Genomic DNA, 6,887 nt, shown 5'->3' with positions numbered 1-6,887 from the left:
TGGTGGCACACGCCTTTAATCCCAGCACTCGGGAGGCAGAGGCAGGCGGATCTCTTGAGTTCGAGGCCAGCCTGGTCTACAGAGTGAGTTCCAGGACAGCCTCCAAAGCCACAGAGAAACCTTGTCTCACAAAACCAAAAAAAAAAAGCAAAAGAAAGAAAAACAGGGCTAGGGATATGACTCTGTAGCACACTTGTCTAGCATGTGTAAGGCCCTAAATTCCATCTCTATTGTGGCAAAGGAAGAGAAAAAGAAAAATTTTTTTTGTTTTTTCGAGATCGGGTTTCTCTGCATTGTTTTGGAGGCTGTCCTGGAACTTGCTCTGTAGACCAGGCTGGCCTCGAACTCACAGAGATCCACCTGCCTCTGCCTCCCGAGTGCTGGGATTAAAGGTGTGTGCCACCAACGCCCGACAAGGAAAAGAAATTTAAAACAGTGAACTGTCTTTTAATTTGTTAGGTATAATGACATATACCCGTAATCCCGACTGAGGCTGGAGGACTCAGAGTTTAAGGCTAGCCTGTGCCATATAGCATGACCCTGTCTCAAAATAGGGGTGGCGGGGCTGGAGAGATGGCTCAATGGCTAAGAGCACTGGCTTTTCTTCCAGAGGACCCGGGTTCATTTCCCAGCACCCACATGGCAGCTCACAACTGTCTGTAACTCCAGTTCCCTAGGATTTGGCACCTTCACACCAGTGCATATAAAATAAAGTTAAACTATTTTAAAAACAAAAGCATGGAGTAGCATTCTCTCAGAACAGGTCTGGGTTTTACCAGATTATCCAAAGGGTACATAGCACAGAAAGGACTAGTTGTGGTCACTTGTGCCTAGTAGGAATGTGGAAGGAACCCCACATACCAGCAGCATTATTCCCCGCAGCCAAGAGACAATATAGTCAGTTGTCCACCAATGGATGAAGGATAAACACTGGGATCCAACTGTCCAATGGTCTGTGACACAAAGGGTATCGGCTTAGTGAAAAATTGCTGAACTCCTATAGAGAATGAAGCACTGGGCCACGCTAAGTGCTGATGCTAAGTGAGAGAAGCCAGAGCAGAAACTGCACTTTGACTCAGCAGATCCAGAGTAGCTGAAGTGCTGCAGCCTGGTGAGCATGCAGTGGGAATGCCCTGCTAGACAGATGTGCCAAGCATGCTAAAACAAAATAAAACCAAAAAAAAAAAAAAAACAAGTCTGGTGATGGTGGTGCATGCCTTTAATCCCAGCACTCGGGAGGCAGAGGCAGGCAGATCTCTGTGAGTTTGAGATCAGCCTGGTCTACAAGAGTTAGTTCCAGGACAGCCTCCAAAGCCACAGAGAAACCCTGTCTGGAAAAAACAAAAAACAAAAGAAACCAAATCGCACACTTCAAAATAGTGAATTGTATGACGCAATAGTATATCTCCTCAAACATGTTTTTTTAAATTTTTGGGTATAAGGATGTGCATGTACCACACTGTGCATGCGGAGATTAGAGGACAACTTCAGGCGTCATTTTCCTCCTTCCACCCTGTGGGGTCTGGGGATTGAACTCAGGTCATCTGGCTTAGTGCAAGCACCTGTATCCACTGAGCCATCTTGCTGGCCCTATTTCAAAGAAGTTGTTAGAAAACAGATAAACAATTCTATGCATCAACCAAATAGGACTGACCAAGAGAACCAACAGACTTGAGGATGATGCCTTCAACATAATGGAACTGCAGACCATTCCCAGGACAGATCTTAGGGTTCTAGGTTGAGTACTGTGTGTTAAGAATCTGATGAGACCCTACAGCAGGCCAACTTCGTTTATCCAGGAAAAGTTCTCCATGTTTTGGATGCCTAGGAGTTTTTCCCAGGGCCATGGCTGACTCAAAGGTTCTGGCCTCGGCGCTAAGAGACACCGAGTCGATGGTGATGAGACTGTGGTTTTAGGAGGTGCTGCTGCCGGCTTCCAAGGAGCTCCAGCAAGCCCGGATAGCCAGGCCAGAATCTGCAGAACTAGCCCCAGCCTGGTTTCTGCTATCTGCCCCTCTACCACTCCCACAATGGATGTGACTGAGGGCAAACTGCTTCAGAGGCTGGAGGACCACCAAGCTGGCTTCCAACTCCCTATGAGCCTGGGAAAGCACACAGTGAGCTGGATACAAAGGCGGGGTTTGTGCTGCCTGTGATGTTGCTGTCAATAGGAACTTCTACCCAAGGATGCAGAACAGGCAGTTTGGGGGCGGGGAGCTGGTGGTTACCATTGCCAGGGAGGAACTTGGGGATGAGGATGACTTATAGCTAAATCCAGGATGGCAGTGGCTTAGGTTGAAGTACCAGCTTTCCTGGGCTCCATCTCACAGCAGCTCATCTATTCCTGGCAGTGATCCAGGAGCTGGGGACCCTGGATGTGAATGACTCACTGCAAACCCCATCAAAGCCCAGAGTGGCCTCACTGGAACCTTTGGCTGGAATCCCCTAACCTCTTCTTGGCTGACGTTGACCTCCCAAACTGGACAGAGCCCATGGGCTGACAGGAAAGAACTGCCTGGTGACAGGAGTTCCCCAGCAACTATGTCACCTCCATGTCTCCCTTCCCCTGCTGATCAACACTGAGGTGAGCAGGCTGCTTTCTGCCACAGGAGAAAGCAACTGATGATGTCCATGTCCCTCTTGTCAGTGACTGCTTGACCAGAATCCCCTTGTATTTCCAGATGTGGAGATGTTGGTGTGTCCTCTAAAAGTGAAATAAAGTTTTTTCCAGTTTAAAAAAAAACTGAACAAAACGATGCTGCTGAGGGAGAGATGATATTGGGGCCATGTCTGGGTGGACAGCAGGTGCTGGGCCATGTAGAAGACTTCGGTGCTAAGTAAATCCTGCCCGTAGTAAGATGCACAGCCTTGGAAGCATGTTTAGAATCAAAGGTTTACAATGTTATAACCCTTCATCCTGACTCCCAAATGAGGATGACTCCTCATTAGTTCCTATGGTGGCACGATTTTCATTTTATTCACTGTCGGGGGAAGAAATGGAGTTGGTCCTGCTTATAGCTTATAGTCGGCCCAGCATGGGGTGAAGACCAGAATGTCATTTCTCAGCAGTAAAGGGCCCAGTGCACACACACACACACACACACACACACAGAAAACCCATCATCTGTTTACTGTAAACACAGGCCACTTCTGTATCTACTTCCAAAACAAGAGGAACTGAATTTTAAATATTCTTAGAAGTTAAGGGAATTATTTCCTCAACACAAACATTTAAAAAATCAAAGTTTTTGTTTTTGTTTTTTGCTCTTTGAGACTGCGTCTCACCATGTATCCCATACTAGCTTTGATCTATAAGCTGAAATGCAAACTACAGACATAAACACAAAACAGCAAACAAGCTTCCAGAGGTGACATTCAGCTGGTGGTTCGAGGTGACAGACCTTGCAACTTAGACAATGGCTCAGTTCATCAGTAACCTCTCAGAGAAGACCCAGCACTGATAAACTCAAAGCCATGATTGGCCACATTTTGGTAGTACACCAAGGTTGACCTGATTCTCCCAACCCCTGCTTCCTATAGGTATGCAGAGCTTGAAAAAAAAAAATTCCAAGTGCTAAAGCTGGTAGCTTCAACAGTTAACAGTTAAAGAAGATGTGCTGAATAGTTTGTTGGCCACGGAAGTGTGGCTGTGATTATATTGGAGAGATAGTAGGATCACTGGCTATAACATCTGGATTGATTTGGGTTCGTGTTTGAATGTTCTTGACCACTTATGGCGAGACTGCTATCCAAATAAAAGAAGAGCTATAAATAAAAATCAAAACCCTAAAAACCATCACCTGCACCCAGCTTCACTTGATGTGTGGAGTCTCATCTGGGTGACTGAGGAATGCTTTATTGAAGCACTAACGGGACTCTACAATGGGACACGTATGGAAGGGGCCAGAGCCTCTCACCCAGCACAGGGTACCAGCAGAGCCCAGTGAGCATGAGCACAAGGCTGCCTCTCTGCTCCCCCAAAGAGAAAATGCTATTTAATATTTAGCTTATTGCTAAAGTTAGCAAACTCATTAAATTCAAGTTATCCCTCTCAGAAACTAAACAGTAGGAGTGCCTGTTAGTTGGGCAGGACTAAACACTGGACAGTCATAAACCATAGTATCAGCTAAGATTTCTGAGCCACCCAGGAGTTCCAGCTTGTGCCCAGCCTCAACTTCCTTAGGGTAACCATCTGTTCCTAAATCCTACAGGATGCAGCCCATAAGCTCCAGAGGATGTCCAGTTGTCCTCTGCTTAGATGTCTGCTACACATTTACTGACTAAAGCTCCTTGTATAGCCACTAGGCCTCCAGAGACAAGTGAGCCTGCCCTGGTTTTTGTGCAGCTGGGGTTATAGTTCCTGACCTCCTGAGACAGCATGGCCCTTTCCCAGCTCTGGGCCTACTGTGAAGCCCCTGGCATGTCTGCCCTCCTGGAACATGTATCTGTCCCCCACCCTACCCCCACCCAGTACACGCTGTGCTACCAGCATCTGCACAATGGACTCAGTGGCCCGGATGCTGTCTCTTTATTAGTCAGCTATCTGTGAATTGCAGTGCAAACCAAGGATGTAGCTGTGTTTTCACCCTTGCCAGCCCAGGATTCCAGTCTTGTGGTGAATCAGAACACTGGTCTGGTCAGTAGCAAGTAGAAAAACTCCATGATACCCCAAGTCCAAGTCTGGGGTCTGCCAAGTCCACGGTCAAGTGCCTCTGGTCCCACCATTCCTGAGTGGTCTTCATACAAGCCCAACTGCTTCTGGGACATAAGCACTGTTTACCTGTTGTCATCTTTGGATCCTCTGAATTCTGGAGCCGGGGTTAGTGCTGAAGAACATACCCCAGGCTTGACTTTGTGTGGCCATGAGTAATTGTATCTCTGCACACTGGAGATGTCTGGGACCCACATTAAAAATATGTGTGAAGAGGCAGGGCAATGGTGGCACACACCTCTAGTCACAACACTCCGGAGGCAGACACAGATGGATCTCTGTGAGTTTGAGGTCAGCTTGGTCTACAGAGTTAGCTCCAGGACAGTCGGGGCTACACAGAGAAACCCTGTCTCAGAAAAACAAAAGTAAAATACAATAGAATAAAACAGGTGTGAAGGAAGATAGGACTCAGCCCAGCAGAGGCCACCAGCAGTTTCCAAACTCCTGTCCATGTAAAGGAAGAAAGTGAGACATGGCCTCAAGGTAGGGAGGACAAAGTCCTCACACACAGTGCCCTTGGTTCCAAATGATAAGACCATGCCTGGAGCCTGGCCAGCAGTGGCAGCACATGCCTTTAATCCCAGCACTTGGGAGGCAGAGGCAGAGAGGCAGAGGCAGGTAGATCTCTTGAGTTCGAGGCCAACTTGGTCTACAGAGTGAGTTCCAGGATAGCCAGAGCTAAACAGAGAAACCAGTCTCAAAAAACAAAAAACCAAACCAAACCAAACCAATCAACAACAACAACAAAAAAAGGCCATGCCTGGAAAGAGGTTCTGAGCAGCCAAGGAGACAGCTGGTGTGATCAAGGGTCTTACCTTGTCTGGGGACAGTGAAGTCCATGGGGTGGAGGGACTCCCTAGGAAAAAACTAGGTCTTATCTGTCCCTGTGTGGCCAATGGTGGGGGTGGGGAGACCTCACACGTGGCATCACACTTCTTTATTTTATTTATTATTTATTTATTTATTTATTTATTTATTTATTTTTTGGTTTTTCGAGACAGGGTTTCTCTGTGGCTTTGGAGGCTGTCCTGGAACTCGCTCTTGTAGACCAGGCTGGTCTCGAACTCACAGAGATTCTCCTGCCTCTGCCTCCCGAGTGCTGGGATTAAAGGCATGCCACCAACGCCCGCTGGCATCACACTTCTTAACTGGAAAACATACCCACAAGGGACACTGGCCAGGGCAACAGTACATACCAGAACAAAGCTGTGCCCCCAAAGCCAGGACAGAAGGCAAGCCACAGTCCTGTGTGGAAACCACACTTGGCAGACCTGGCTGCTGTCATCCAGGAGCTGGCTGGCCAGAAGCAAAAAATGTAACAAAAAGAACTGAATCCAAGGCGCTGGCTGGCCTGCACAAGCCAGACACCACCAGAAAGAAGCTAGAACCAGGGACAGGCAACTAGGGGTTTCTTCCAGGGCACCCACCTGTGCAGGTTTTTAGACAGGGTTTCTGTGTAGCTTTGGAGGCTGTCCTGGAACTCGCTTTGTAGACCAGGCTGGTCTCGAACTCACAGAGATCCACCTGCCTCTGCTGGGATTAAAGGCGTGCACCACCACCTGGCCTTCAGGCCCATCCCCCTCCCCAGTCCCTTCCTCTGCAACCCCTCATGCCAATTCTCCACTCAAGATCTTCACCTTTCACAACTTACAATGGTTCTCTGCCTCCCTCTGTGCAGACAGCTCTGCAGCTGACGGGCACCTCCCACTGGGCTCCCATGGCACCCTGCTGACAGGAACATGTAGGTACTCCAGGCCTTCTACAACCAAGCAGGGGGCAAAACCCCAAAGGACCAGTCTCAACATCACCATGTTGGGGTCAGAGGGTATGTATGGAGGTCAAGGCATCCTAGGAGAAGGTGGCAAGGGTCTAGAAAGGATGGAGAGCCAACAGGACAGCTGACAAAGGAGGATATGGTTCATGCTCTTGCCTTAGCACAGCATGCACGCCTTCTGACCCACCCCTTTTCCTGGTCCACAACCCACAGCTGCCCAGAGAAACCTCTAAGTCTGGCCTTGAGTGCCCTGGCCACTACTCATTCTGCCCCATGGCATGCCAGAGACAGGGTTTCTTTGTGTGTAGACTTGGCTGTCCTGGAACTCCCTCTGTGGATCAAGCTAACCTAGAACTCACAAAAATCCATCTGCTTCTGCTTTCCGAGCGCTGGGATTAAAGA

The 6,887-nt window shown here is 48.4% G+C and overlaps 1 pseudogene; it reads left to right on the top strand.

The window, feature by feature from the left end:
• The first annotated feature begins 405 nt into the window (after window positions 1-405).
• LOC101841490 lies at window positions 406-3,796 on the top strand (annotated as a pseudogene).
• The last annotated feature ends 3,091 nt before the right edge of the window (window positions 3,797-6,887 follow it).

The sequence above is a fragment of the Mesocricetus auratus genome, unplaced genomic scaffold (genome assembly GCF_017639785.1).
Source record: "Mesocricetus auratus isolate SY011 unplaced genomic scaffold, BCM_Maur_2.0 Super-Scaffold_100004, whole genome shotgun sequence".
Taxonomy (NCBI): Eukaryota; Metazoa; Chordata; class Mammalia; order Rodentia; family Cricetidae; genus Mesocricetus; species Mesocricetus auratus.
Note: the sequence above shows the minus strand (reverse complement) of the source record. Positions and strands in the feature narration are given on the sequence as shown.